At 39.0% G+C, this 14713-nt stretch overlaps 1 protein-coding gene across 2 annotated transcripts in view; it reads right to left on the bottom strand.

Moving 5' to 3' along the window:
- Positions 1–14713, bottom strand: part of CDON (cell adhesion associated, oncogene regulated) — an 84273-nt gene that overhangs the window by 68435 nt on the left and 1125 nt on the right. Inside the window, exon 1 of one of the 2 annotated variants that reach the window (XM_014543414.1) lies at positions 14180–14696. The exons of the other annotated variant lie outside the window; for it this stretch is intronic. The gene's annotated coding sequence lies outside the window, so the exon portion shown is untranslated. Of the gene's footprint in view, positions 1–14179; positions 14697–14713 lie in introns of those variants that run through there. 2 annotated transcript variants of the gene reach the window in all.

Raw genomic sequence — 14713 nt, 5'->3', positions numbered from 1 at the left:
CACATCCCCAGTGGTAACCGTGGGTCACGTGGGAATGACTGGGGGAGGCAGGACTCTACATGCAGCATGGAAACCCTGGCCAGATAATTCCGACACTTGACTCCACCCTTGCCTCCTGCTTCCACTGGGAGGGAATAATTGGTTTGTTTGGAAATATATATGTATGTGTGTGTGGATATATGTATATATATATGTGTGTGTGTGTGTGTGTGTGTGTGTGTGTGTGTGTGTGTGTGTGTGTGTGTATGTGTATATGTATATATTTATGCATCTTACCAAACATCTGTCATATGAGATTAACTATTCAAAGAACAACAATAGCTACCAATTAATAAGTTTATGAGTGTAAGATTTTACATATATTGCTACCGATCCTCACAATCTTAGGTGAGGATCGGTAGCAATCTATCTTAAGACAGATATTATTTCCATTTTACAAATGAGGAAACGGAAATGCAGAAAGCTCTGATGGCCTCTCCAAGACTACACAGCTAATAAATGACAGGGGTGAAATCTGAACACGCAGTAATCCCCGTTCTACACATGGCTTTCTAAATAAAAGTCCTCTTCAGGGCTTTTACAGGTTTGTTCTTATGTCCATTGACTTCAGTGTGAATCCCCAGCCACTTCTCATTCTGAAAAGATTCTCAACCCGATCAGGTTTTTGTTCTTTTTCTCTATTTCAGTCCACAGATGGATTTTTAGGGGCACGAAAATCGTGTGTTTTTTTTTAAATGTCATTGTTTCTGCACTGCTGAAACTCAAATTAGTGTCAGTTTACTCTGAATCATCAGGCAGACAATGAAGACACGCCATGAAATTTCAGTGCCCAATCTCATTTGTGTTTTGGGATCATATATATGATATGTGAAGGTCTAATGATGTTACAAAACACTGTACAAATAAAGTTTTGAAACAGGTAAAAAGAAAAGTAGGAGACGTGAATTACCCTAGCTCATGGCAGCACAATGTGCCATGAAAAGCACGTGACACAGCAGATGGTTATGCAACATTAGGAACACATGTACTGCGAAGATCCCACAGTACTATGGTTCAGCGACAGTTAGTAAAGATGAATACATACATACATTTCATTGCATGGTTTTAATTTTTCAGCATGATATATCTGGGTAGATTTCTAAAGGGATTGGCCCACAAAATATTGGTCCAGTAGTTAAAAACAAGTTCATTATTAAAAAGGAAAAATGTTAATCATACTTAAAATTAAAACACTCAAATCAAATAGAGAAGTGAAATATAAGATAAGCAAAGTATCTTACTACTATTAAATTCAACATTTAAAATCTAAAAAAAATTAAGATTATTAAAAGTTTGCATCTAGTTCATTTTGTACATAATTAAATGAGATTGTAATAAAACTTATGTAATAGATATTAGGAATTTACAAGAAGTTTTCCCTTTGAAAAAGTTAGCAAAGGGTTACAACAACAGTTATCCCTTGCTTTTAAGAACATGTTAATAAGGTGAGTTAGAAAGTACATCTCTTATACATGAAAGTTTATTTTCCTGGTATTAAACTGAAGTATGTTTATATTGAGTTTGGGGAGATGAGTCAGGGAAAGGGGAGATCCAAAAGTAACAAAATTGAAATCTGGGGCAAGAAAGTTTAAGATCTTGTTTAGTTGTTGGGGATCCAAGAGTTTATCCAAAAGTCCACCATTAGCTATGACATACAGCACTCAACCTAACTGTTCTCTTTGCTGGGAGCCACATGCTGGCCAACCCAAGAGCACAAACACATAATCCTAGCTTACTCCCACATTTATAGCTCCTCCAAAGTTTAATACATACTCATTTTGACTCGACAGTCTCTAATTCAGCTATATCACATTTTGTCAATACCAGCCATCTTGTAGATAGCAGTAGCAAGAATAGGAACAGCAGCTGCTCATCTTCAAGAAGCACCTACCAAGTGCCAATCACTCTATTTGTGGGACTGAATGAGATGACCCACCAGCCCGATCAGTTACTATCCCCATTATACAGATGCGGAAACTAAGGCAGAGAGGTTGTATCACTAGGATATGACGGGGACTGAATTTGACCCCAGGGACTCTAACTCCAGAGCTTACTCTCATCTAACTCCTTAGGATACACTACCTGAAAATTCCCAGGTTAACAAAATTCCACTGACAGGAAACTAATTCACTCTCCATTCGATCTCTTCATTAATCAGGAAATCCCATATGCTAAATTTATTTCAAATGGGGGAGTGGTCTTCCAGTCCTATACTCATTTCTACTAAACAGCATATGAATAATAAAGAAGAAATGGTCTTCTTTCGTTGGACTCAGTCCTGTATGTAGACTGATTTAAAGTGTTGCCAAGAACAGCTGGCATATTCCAGTCACACACTCAATGGCGCAGATATGCCATTACAAATATGCAAATCAGTTTCATATAGTTAGAAAGCAAGGGGTTAAAAATGCCTTAAATTAAAGGCAAGGATTTCAAAGAACTCAGAGAATGAAGAGAAAAATTATTTATAGGATAAAAATTCTACTATACTAAATACAGAACATAAAGAAAACCAAGTTCAGAAATATGTTAAAACATGAATCAAAATCTCTAAAATTTCAAATTTTAATCATGTAAAGGCTGCTGACACAGAAATATTATTTAAAAACCATTTAATTATAACCTAAGAAAACAGCATATAAATGAATACGTATCAGTCACTATAGATAAAACTACATTACAGACTTGGTTTATACTTGGCAATTAGAGATCTGAACAAGTTTTCATTCTTGTCCAGTTTTTCTCCTTTCAGATAAAAAAAAAACACCACAAAACTTACTGACAAGGCTCATCAATCAGTAAGAGGGCCTGGTTCTGATATTATACGAGCTCTGTCAACCTTAATCAAATCGCCTGCCAGGTCGCAGATAAGTAATGATTTGCTTAGGCTTAGCGAGGCCAGCGTTTCCCTTCTGTAGTATATACATCTCCAGAGTGAAAATAAACAGCCTCACACCTCGTACTGGGAGCTGGACTCTGTTGCTATTACAACTCAGTCTTCACTCCAACAGAAGAGGAGGAGCAAAACGTGCCTTTAAGAATATCTACTTTTCTTTCTTTCCTTCTCAAGCCGGCCATCAAACTGGTCACGAAACCATTTTTAAACTATTTCACTGAACAGTTAACAACAGTTCTAATCTACACTGAAACACAAATGAGCTATCATTAAATGCTTTAGACTTGGCATTTATTTTATTCAACATATAGAGTGATATAAAACAAAAGAGAAATAGCTAACAGTTAACAAAAGTAATACTAAAAGAATCATTTAAAACTGCAAATCTTGTCTTCCTTTTCTAGCACCTCTGGGAAATGAAAAACAGACTGTGTTTCAGCATCACCTGTCATGTTTGGGATACAGGGGTACCATGGAGCAACTGTTAAGACAAAGAGCATATCAATGTCGATTTTATGTTCATCCCACAACTAAAGACACAAATGGAAAATGAGATTTATTTCTAAAAAGCCATCTTTGCTATTTTCCTTACTCTACATATAACTGGAAAGAAATTTCAAACTTCATTTCAGCTGGAATATACTGTTAAAGAATTTCTAAGCATCCAAGTACCTGCTATAAAGAAAGGTGTTAGAAAGGATTCCCGTAGCTAGGAAAAAAATAAGGAAATGACCTCTTTAGAGGAAAGAGAGTTAAAATACAAGACATCCTGGCTCAATTTTACCTTAGGCAAAATTCACTTCAATATTGTCCATTAGGTCAATAGAATCCAGAATGCAGTTGTGGTTTACAAATGGCAAAGACAAATGTGCAATTTCGAAGCACAAATGTGCAATTTATAACCTAAATTAAGTTTTAGAAAACTACCATTTCAAATAGCCTGTTTTCCAATCATAGAGATACTTTAAAGACGACCTCACTTTGAGCTGCATTAAAACTCTTGTATCTGATACCAATGCTCAATCATTTATCGGCCCATTTTCATGAAAATTTTACTGTCTCATGCATTTATGGTAAATAGCAAAAGGGGGGGGGGAGAAAAATGCATGTAAAACACTCTGCAACATACAATGGGCTCTATAAAAGTTATTTAAGAAATGATCAATATCAGAAACAGAGAGAAGGAGGTTCTATTTATCACCTAATATGTGATAAATAGAACCATGAGACAGGAAGTGTAATTGGACTCATAACTGCTCTCCAAGAAACTAAGTGAGCACAGGGAATGAATGTCATGGTCCCTCGGGTGCCCGTCTGTGCATGCCACACAGACCAGGGCAGTGTGCTCCTTTCCCAGGCCTCTGGGTGCAACACCTGGTAAGTCTGAAGGGCACCCAAATAGGCATGGGCCCTGCTTTGCAAAAACTATAAATATGTCCCTCCTTTGTCACCATATTATTTATTTATTAAATTGCCCAAGGATACATGCAGCACAGTAACTCCGGTACTAGCAACTGACACAAAAGATGCTAGTATTGCTCAGTGAATTAAAAAGAACTTTTACAAGTGAATGGAGACTTTGCCTACTAAATGTCACGTGAAAGGATGTTTTTCCCAGAAAAATCACATTTCGACACAAATGGGAGGAAAACCCTTACTTGCACAAGTAAAAAGATTCAACACTCGGGGCCTCCTTCTTGGCTGTTAAAAGGCCTCAGGCGTTGGATGTGTGGTGCCTGTTAATTTGATTCCATGCTCAGCTGACATCTGTAACCACAACTAAGTATTCTGTACATGGTCTAACTAGCTAAGAAAACATGGATCTGATCAAGTGTTCAAAGGCTTGTTTACAGATCTGATCATGTCCTTACTTTCCCCCTAATAATCTACCGGTCTAGAAGAGAAATCCCCAAATAAGTAAATAAAAGACAATTTTTCTTTAAAAGAATTTCTACTGGTGTTTGCACGTGGGGTGAAATGCAGCCTGGACTTACAAGGCTCACATTTAGAAACCCACTTTGGGAGTTAGCTGCAAGACTCCTGCTAACAGTAGTAAGATGTATGTAGTCAAATCCCTGAGCTAAACTTTACTTGATGCCACAAAGCATTGCTATCGAATGCCTGTACACGCTGTATTGTATGATTAAAAACCCCACTGTGGCTGCTGTCATAGTAACAAATGTGAAATTATTTTAAGGCCTAACCACTATGACAATAGCTCTTTTAAAATGCATCCTCGAACACAAAAGAAATAACAAATAATGACAAGTGTGTTTGCTAGCTTAATAATGGGAGACCACAGTTAACAACCCATCTTGTAATAACTCAAAATCGCCTTGAGTTAGCCACGAGATGAAAAACACTTAATCTAAAATGCATGATAAAAACTCTATGAAAGTCCTATATAGGCTACAGTAAAAAAATGAGAACTGCAATTTCTTTTAAAAGACAAATCCAACTAAAATACAAAATAACCTAAAACATGAAGATTAGAGCTTAGAATTGGGAACTCTGGATAGAAGTTTGATGTGTTTTTGTTTTAATTTCAAAAAGGACTTGACCATAAAAAAGAAAGTATGCCCAATTTTCAATAAATAGGAAACAAAAAGCAATTAAGAGATCGGGAATTTTCTAATCAGATTATGACTTGACAATATGTTCTTAAACAGAAGTATATATTTAAAATTAAGTTTAAAACAATCCTCTTCACTGCAGAACAAAACCTGTAATTTCATTTTAGATGAATATCCAAGATTTAATGGAAGAAACAATCAAACGAGCTTGTTCAAGAAGGTGATCACAGTAAGATGAACCACTGAGGTAAATTATGGAGACAACGTAATAGAAAGAATTTACTGTGGTTCTACTCAAGAGTGTAGTAATCTATTGAGAATTATAAAAATAACTTCTCAGTATTCAGCAGTCCCAGGATCTGCTATACTGCTCAGATACTTGGACACCAAATTGAAATCCTGATATATGAGTTGTCATTAAAACATGCTAGCATCTAAAAATCTAATTTCACGGCAAGGGTGAACAGTGATTTAGATTGATAATATGATGTTATTTTACTGGTGTTTATAAAGAGTCAAGAGCACCTTTTCTACAAAACTGTACTGTCGCATTCATAGTTTCATTCAGACATTCAGCCTCACCTGGCTATCTTATAAGCCAATCTTCAAACTTCTTCCAATATACTGCAAGCTATGTAATACCCAGGCAAATAATGAAGTTTAACTCCATTTTACAGGTAAGGATTCTTCATACCCACTCTTCTACTCCTAGTCAACAATCTGAGAAAAACCGTTTATATGACTGGAACAGAGGTACGTGCTAAACAGCACGCCCACCCCAGCTGAAACTGTTCTCTAATGCTTACTGCCTCTTATTCCCTGTGTTGTTATTTTGTTATACACCCGCCCTGAGGCCAAAACCATGAAAAGAAGCCAAAATAAATGGGCAGGAAAAATGTCTTATCCCTAGCTTATGATGCTATTTTTCTTTTTATTGGAATAAAAGAGGCTGCCAAGGTCTGATGTCACTGCAGTAATTTTATGGCCTGATAAAAGCAGTATTTTATCCATTTAAACATTCGTCTCTGTTGCCAACTTTACCTCCAACCAGACAGTGTGTAGGATTACTCAACTGAACAGATATCAAATTATAGTAAAATAGAGAATAATAATTACTTTTACTCTGATACCATAAAAAGCCAATAACTGTCAGACGTTTCCCTGGCAAGAGACAGAAGCCAGAATGTACTTTTCAGTCCCTATATATCCAGGAGAACTCCTGTAATTTTGAGTGTTTGAAGACAAACACACGAAACATGACATCAGCTCTCTGGAGACATTTAATGTTGCACAGAACAAAAATGCACATTTTAAATATATAAAATTGTTGCAACATTAGTCAAGCGTTCCAGTAATAATGACACAGATGTCCTGGTAGCTGCAACAGTTAACTACTTTCCCTTCATCTCTAGTTTTCTTTAATCTTCGTTATTTGCAGCTGTGGTATACCTGAACTTGGCATGGAGAATCACGGATTTCACTGGATTTTTAAAAAATATGTTTTATTGATTTTCTACAGAGAGCAAGGGAGAGAGATAAAGAGTTAGAAACATCGATGAGAGAGAAACACCGATCAGCCGCCTCCTGCACGCCCCCCACTGGGGACGTGCCTGCAACCAAGGTACATGCCCTTGACCGGAATCGAACCTGGGACCCTTGAGTCCACAGGCCGACGCTCTATCCACTGAGCCAAACTGGTTCTGGCTCACTGGATTTTTTAAGAACAAAAGTGTGTGTTGAGATCATCCATGGATCTAGAGGAGATAGTTTAGCATCTTGCTACTCAGTGTGGGCTACCCAGTGTCATTCATATATCATCAGAAACTTGTTAGAAAGGGAGAAACTTGGGATTCACCCTAAACCGACCAAATCAGCAGTAGAGAAAGCAGGGTCTGGTCACGGGAGGAATGCACTGTAGCTGCGGACTGCAGATGCACCAGGTAGTAAGGAACCGTGTGCGCCCTAGCGAAGACCTGGGCTTTAATCAGTGAGTGATTCGGGGTCTTTGAAGAAATCGGTTTTAAGAGCAGTCACATGATCAGATTTATGCTTTAGGAAGGTCATTACTCTGGCAAAATGTAGAATGGATGATTTGGAAAAGAGAAAACCAAGCCTGGAGACAGGGAGATGAGGCAGTAGCAGGTTAAGCAGGAGTTTCGATTATCGTTTTGTCTCTCATTCTGAATCGCCTCTCAGCCCTCTCAAATTTTGAAAAGAAGGCTGGAGGGGTAGGATAATGGAAACAGAAGAAAGAGGGATCTTAGAGGTTACAGGGAGGGTACAGAGGGCTTTATGTGTAAACAGAAGTATAAAACAGTGAAAACACAGTCTATTTTTCTGCTTTATAGAGAAATTATTATTTTGATTTGGGATTCTATACTCCTTTCGATCACTCTAAATATCAATTATTAACATAAATAATTAACATATATTTACAGATACAAAATGTGTACATGGTTAGATTAGATAACTATGACTAGATTATATCCTCAGGATATAGTTTCATTGCTTGGATAAGTCACTGACATAGGCTTTCTCTTCCCATATGAATTATTTCTCGCTCTTGAAATTCAAGTGTAGAAAAGTTTGGATGGAGGAAAAAACAGAGACAAGAGGTACATTTATTAATTTTTACTTTATATATATAACTTGTTGTAGGGGAGAATAAATAACTAGGTCAACAGAGGGCTTGAAATAAATTCTCAGATGTGTACCTATATACAAAGGGAGCAAATACCAAACTTGTCAGTATCATCATTTCTGATACCAATATACTTAGAATGCTGGGGAAAAAAGAATCTCCGACATTTACTTATGAGTGAAAAAATAAAGAATTAAATTAAAGTGAAAGAGCCGGAAAGTAGAAGCAGTCCTCAACTTTATACCAGGGTTGGTTTGAGAAAATGTATTGACCCAATGGCTATTTGAAACGTGTTAAAACATTTTCTCCCCCCTTATGTATCTGGTGGCTACGTAGACTCCCATAAAGCCTATTTCAGGGAGTCTTGGTACTGCAAAGGCCCTACAGGTCGTGAGGTCCAATCCGTCACCGAAGGAAGCGATGCTTTCCACAGTCTCTTTGGAAAATGCCACTAGAATATGTCTAGTTATAAGGAGCTCGTGCCACTTCCAGCGTGCAATTTCTGTCATGAGGCAGCTCTATTTGACAGACAGTTCTTCCCTCTTTTGAAACAAAATCTGCACCTTTTGAGCGCCCTATGGAACAAAAGATGCATCATATATCACCATTTCAACTCTCCCACCCCCACTGAAGTCTTGGCCACTGGTGGTCTGATTTAAGAAGAAAGGGGGACAACTCGCCCCTCTGGAATGCAGGGGAACCCATCCCTGCACATGGCTGGAAGTGAGGAATGACCTCGTGTCAAGGAACTATGAATAATAGATTTAATAAAATTACAAATGCTGAGGATACAATGTCTCCTGAGAGAGAAAGTGGCTTGTGTTCAAGCAGACCATCCAGAAAGTCCTTCAACATTTCCAAGAACAGAAATATTATTCATCTCAACCACGGCTCCCTCCAAAATTTCAGGGAAAACAAAAACTTCTGATTCGTCAACAGCATCTTGTATTCTTGTTTCGCTGTTTGGGGAAATAAACGGTATTTGGCATATTAGGGAATTCCAACAGTGCAAACAGAAATTCTAAACACAAAGACACAACCTGACAGTAACTGTGAAGGTCATACAGCCAGTCGGTATAAGTGGGCAGTCCCAGTCTTTACACTCTTCCCGTAGTATAGCATACTAGCTCCATTTGGGGGGGATCTTTTTTCAAAATAACATTGTGTTTTTCATTTTCTTCTAAAAGATATTACACTAATGCTGGGGTGATGATCACATCTGTGCAATTCTAAGTATTGATTATTGCATTAAATCCTAGAAATGAAGGACATAAGATGACGTAGATAGTCCTTCTCTATTTTGAGGCTCCCTCCATCCCCTTCTAAAAACTAAAAATAAAATAAATGCAGTTATCAAAAAAATCTGATTTATGGAATTGTAACTAGGTAATGATATTACCTTCAACCCATTTTTATGTATAAAAATAAGGTCATGGGTATTTTTCTAAGCTAGCCACTGGGATCTGATTTTCTAATAATTTAGGCAGAAGTATTGTTATTCCCCCCCCCCCCCACTGACCATGTGCCAATAAAATGAACTGCTATGGATTTCAAAACACAAAAGATGCTACAACAATGTAAAAGGCATGTCTCACCACCATACATGATGACAGATGAATCCCTCAGATGCAATGAGCAGTGCAAGGAACCAGATATAAAAGAACACATACTGTCTGCGTCCACTTTTATCAAGTTCAAGAACAGGCTAAACTAATCTCTGGTAAAAATCTCATCTGCAGAGAGAATAGTTGTTGCTCGCAGGGGACAGTGGTGTTGTCTGGGAAGGGACCCAGGGAGCCTTCTGAGGCAAAGGAAAGGCTCTATATCTACCTGGGCACCAGTTACACAGGTGTGCGCGGATGTAAGACCTCACCTAGCTGTCCACTTAGTGTACATTAAATAGATGCTTGTGTACATCTCTGTATTACACCTCAATTGGAAAAAAATGCAACACATTGCTTCCAGGTGTCTTTTAAGTTTCAACTGCAAAATTAAGAAAACTGTAGCACACGAAAACTTACAGCAGTTACATATGTCCACACTATCACTAACTTCTGAGAACTCCTCATGAGTTAGTACTTCCAAGAAATCACTTCTGGATCGAAATAATAGACTCCTGTACAGGAGGAATTACTAGAAATACCAGCAGCTCCCATTCACAGAGGTTTTACCATATGCCAAGCGCTTTACTTTCATTATCTCTTGTAATCCCCCAACAGTGGTTAGAGATACTATTGTTATTATCCCCATTTTGTAGAACAGAAAACCAAAGCTTAGGTCAAGATCACTGTGCAAGCTCACATAAATAAAGAGGCGAGCCACTCTGTAACAAGAATAGCTGAGCAGCAAGCTAAATGTCAACTTAATTCTCTTGTTTGTATTAGGGTACTATAAAAAACCAAGCACACAGTTACAAGCACCAAAACATGAGCAGAATATAAAATCTTAAGTTTAATAACATAATCTGTACTTTTTTTTTTGTCTTCTCAAATAAGGTGTAAGGAACTTTTACAGTTCCTTAAATTCTAGGATTAAAGATACATCACTGGCTCTCATGAATTGAAGTCCCTACTCACATTCCAACTGATATGTAGGAAAAAAATATTCTTTGGGGTAGCTTTTTATTATCTGTGGCTATCAAAATACATCACACAGCAAAGAAACTGAACAACTTGTGAACCAAGACAGGCACAATGCTAACCACAGTATTTACTCCAATTCATTCAAGAGTCTTTTCAATTTGGCCATACTAGTAGAAGGCATGCCCTGGATTAAGATGGGAAAACATTTTTAAACGTATTCTCTAAAAGGCTTCTTTATTTTCTAAACAGTGTATTGTGAGGAGAATTTGGTAGGACTACATGGTAATAGGACGGTAATACATGATATACAACATGATGTTAAGCAGGGACAAAATATCAAATTAACCATCAAATAAGCTACTGCACTCTCTGCATTCCATGAAATGTACAAGCAGTGGAATTCAGATTCATGTTTATTCTCAAAAGATGAAAATCAATTAACTATGGCATCCAAGATTCAGAACTACTCTTCCTGGAAAAGTACACAAGAAACAACTGGGCTAACATTTTGAAAAGTGTATCCAAAAATTATATTGGGGGTGAAGGGGGGCGAGGGAGGAAGATCCACTAATATTTCCAAAAAACTTTACCCCAAAAATGTTTACAGAATATTTTAACAGATATATTTTCATTTACTTGTGGCTGCTAGCAAATCTGCAAAGCAATTCCTTAAAAAAAAATACTAGAAATCAGAAAGGATTCTTAAAAGACAACAGAAAAGAGCTATACCCTAAATGAATTTAAACTCTATAACAGAACAGAAACACAACAAAATCATATAAAAACAAAAGAGCAAACTAAAATATGCCTATTCAAACAAGCATTTCACCTCTGCAAAAAAAAACGATTTGCTTCCCATAAAAGTCAGATTTAGCTCTCACTTCAAAAAGCTATTGAAACAATACATCCACCCTGGCAGGCAAGACCCAACTGTAACACAATTTTACATGTTTATCAATAGATCATTCAGAGAAAACTTACCAAATCTGCAACGTGTGTATGCTTGTGCTTCGGAGGGAAAGCAGAAAAATGACTTTCTGTACTTAACAGTGGCGTTCACTTCAGGGCTAAGAAACACACCGCCACAGTCCTGCTTGCAGGAAAGTCCTGACTAGCAATCTGCCTTTGGGTTGGGCTCTTCTCTTATGAGATAAGCTGTTAAGTCATGCCTTGATTTTAGATCTGCTAACATATGGAGTCTTCTAATATAGCCTCTCTCCGCCCCTCCCTCCGCTCCCCCCTCACCACTGCTCCACTCCCTCTGCACACACACACACACACACACACACACACACACATACAAAAAAGGCACTGCAGGGCAGAAATTCCTCAGGTGCTCGCTAATGGAATTCCCAGGGTCTTGGAGCCGCTTCGGGGATCAAGAGATCTCATAGCCCCTGCTGGGGTAAGGAGCAGCGAGTCTGTTCCATTTAATCAAATACAGAATGAATTTTCAGCTCTATTCACTAGCTTGTCTCCAGGGCTCTCAAAAGGCACCAGGCAGCTAGAATCACACACATGTGGCTCTTTTAGGCAAGTATAATTAGTTTGATTTTAAAAAGCCACATTAATAATATCACCTCAGGACCATTATTCAGGGGACAGATGACAATGATACTGTATGTTTTAAGCCTGACAATGGGGGAAAGAGCACAAACAATGAGGGAAAACTTGAAGGATTAAAAAAAAAAAAAAAACCACGCCAGTTTTTCATTGAATTGTAATCCAATATTTTTAAAGTGACATTAAATATATTCCATACACTTCATTTGAATTGAAAAATATCAAGTAAAGCCCTCCTCCCTATTATCTTGAAAGTGAATCAGTACCTTATATACAACAAAAATGTATAAATGAAATGTTTATGAATAAAGGGAATGTTTACACACAATATAAAATTTTACATAAAAACAATAAAACATTATTTTCAAATGTCTTATTTGATAACAAAACTTCTTAGGGAAAAGCACCAATCAAAAACTGTAAATCAAGTCCTTCAAAGCAATGTATTTAGCAACCAGACTCCAAATTCCCTTTCTAATCTAATTAGTTGCTATTAAGTGGTAAGATCATCTGCCTAAATACTACCTGGTGGACAACTCATCTACTCCTCTGATGTCTTCTTACCTACACATCTACGCAGTATAAGCGCTAATAACAAGGCAACGCCTAATGTAATTAAGTGTTATAAATAACAAATTTTTAAATTACTTATTTTTAATGTCCTATCCCCTGTCTGATTTCACTAAGATAATGTTGAATGCCTAAAAATCATTTCCCCTGGATTTTACTTAGACATAATCACCCAATTTTGGTCTAAATGTTTGCAAAAGAAACGTTTTCTAGAGAAGGAACATTTTACTTCAATTTTTATTGTGACAAAACCATAAATGACATCGTTTAGAAAGTCATGAAAGCTTAAAAGGTCAACGTGGGAAAATAAGAGGAAAGCGCAGCAAACCAGTCAACGCATTTTACCTGATCTCTTTAGACCCCCCCCCCTTTCCTACACACAGCCTCCCATCTCTATAGACCTCGCGAATGGGGCAGGGGTCCTATCTGAAAGTGAGCTTAGTTCTCTTCATGCAAAGTCAAACCACCTGCAAAGAAGGTAAGACTGATGGAGGACCCAACCTGCACAGGCCAGATGGGTGTGCTCCGGGGCCTGAGAGTTCTCTGTACCTCCCGACCCCAGGGCAGAGCTGTTTAAGTACTTTCCACAGAGGAGGCTGATGCGAACCACAGCCATCAATCAAAGCATCCCAAGTGAGTTCCTGCACAAACACACTACCTCGAGGAACTTATTTCCCTGGTTGACTACACTACTCAAACAAAGACAGATTTCCCAGATACTATATCCACGTTTTGGGGGGGGGGGGTTGCATGAAAGTTAAACAACATACAGGGGTGTTTTTTCTAGAAATATAAATGTTTCTGTTCTATACGCTGCCAAACACACACCCAAGGGCAGGTCTTCGCAAAATGAAACAGGTTTGCACTCCATCCTTCTCATATAACTTAAAAGTAGGAGGCAGTTTATGTCAACATGTGCATAACAGAAAACTACGGTAGTGGGTGCCTCACTGGGTTCCGAAGAATGCTTTCTAGTTAAGGACTAATTTTTAAAAATGTCCAAAACGTTTCTGACGTTCCCTTTCATCTTGTCCTAAAAGTTGCACTATCCTCCCTCCCCCATCCATTTTCAGCTAAAGTAGACTACTCAAAACAACAACAACAACAACAAACCGAGCTCTAAAATGTAATAGGATGTTTAGAATCATCCCAAGAACAAACCCGTTTCAGCCCCAGCCCTCTCCCACCGCCTCCTCCCTCCCGGACACTGTCCACTGGGTAATGGCCAAGCGTCAGCTGAGAGCCCGGGGGTTATGGTGTCAGTGAGGCATGGCATCGGCATTGCCGGCCACCGGACTGAGATTCCATCTGTTACCTTTAAGTCCGACCTCCCGTTCCTCGAGGTGTCCGACTCGGGGCGCGGAGGAGGCTGCCTTTCTGTGAATGCGGTTGTTTCTCTAGACCCCAGATCTCAGCTGGAAGGCAGCCTGCCCTCCGAGCACCTGCCACCCTCGGGAGCCCGGCCAGGAAGGACCAGCTTTCCGGAGCAGCCTCCTTGCGGACAGACAGCCGTCCACCTGACTCGGTGGGGTCCGGGGGAACAAGGAGGCGAAGACCAGAGAGTCCCTCCAACCCCCGCACCCTCCTGTGATTTATGACTGACAGTCCTAGAGGTGGAGTGGAAGCCACAAGGGTTGGAAGCTGCGGGCTGAAATAAAGAGCGAGCTGCAATGTATGGAGACAGGAGAATGCAACCCCAGGAGAGCTGCTGGGGAAGGAGAACGAGCTCCCGAGCTCCCGGGGCTGGGCAGGCACGGCGCCCGTGACAGCGGAGAGAGAGACCCCGTGCGGGACGTTCCTCCCGCTCGCCCCGCAGAAAGCACCGTCCCCAGGGCGCCCACGGGTGGAG

This window comes from Myotis brandtii, unplaced genomic scaffold (assembly GCF_000412655.1).
Source record: "Myotis brandtii unplaced genomic scaffold, ASM41265v1 scaffold325, whole genome shotgun sequence".
NCBI lineage: Eukaryota > Metazoa > Chordata > Mammalia > Chiroptera > Vespertilionidae > Myotis > Myotis brandtii.
Note: the sequence above shows the minus strand (reverse complement) of the source record. Positions and strands in the feature narration are given on the sequence as shown.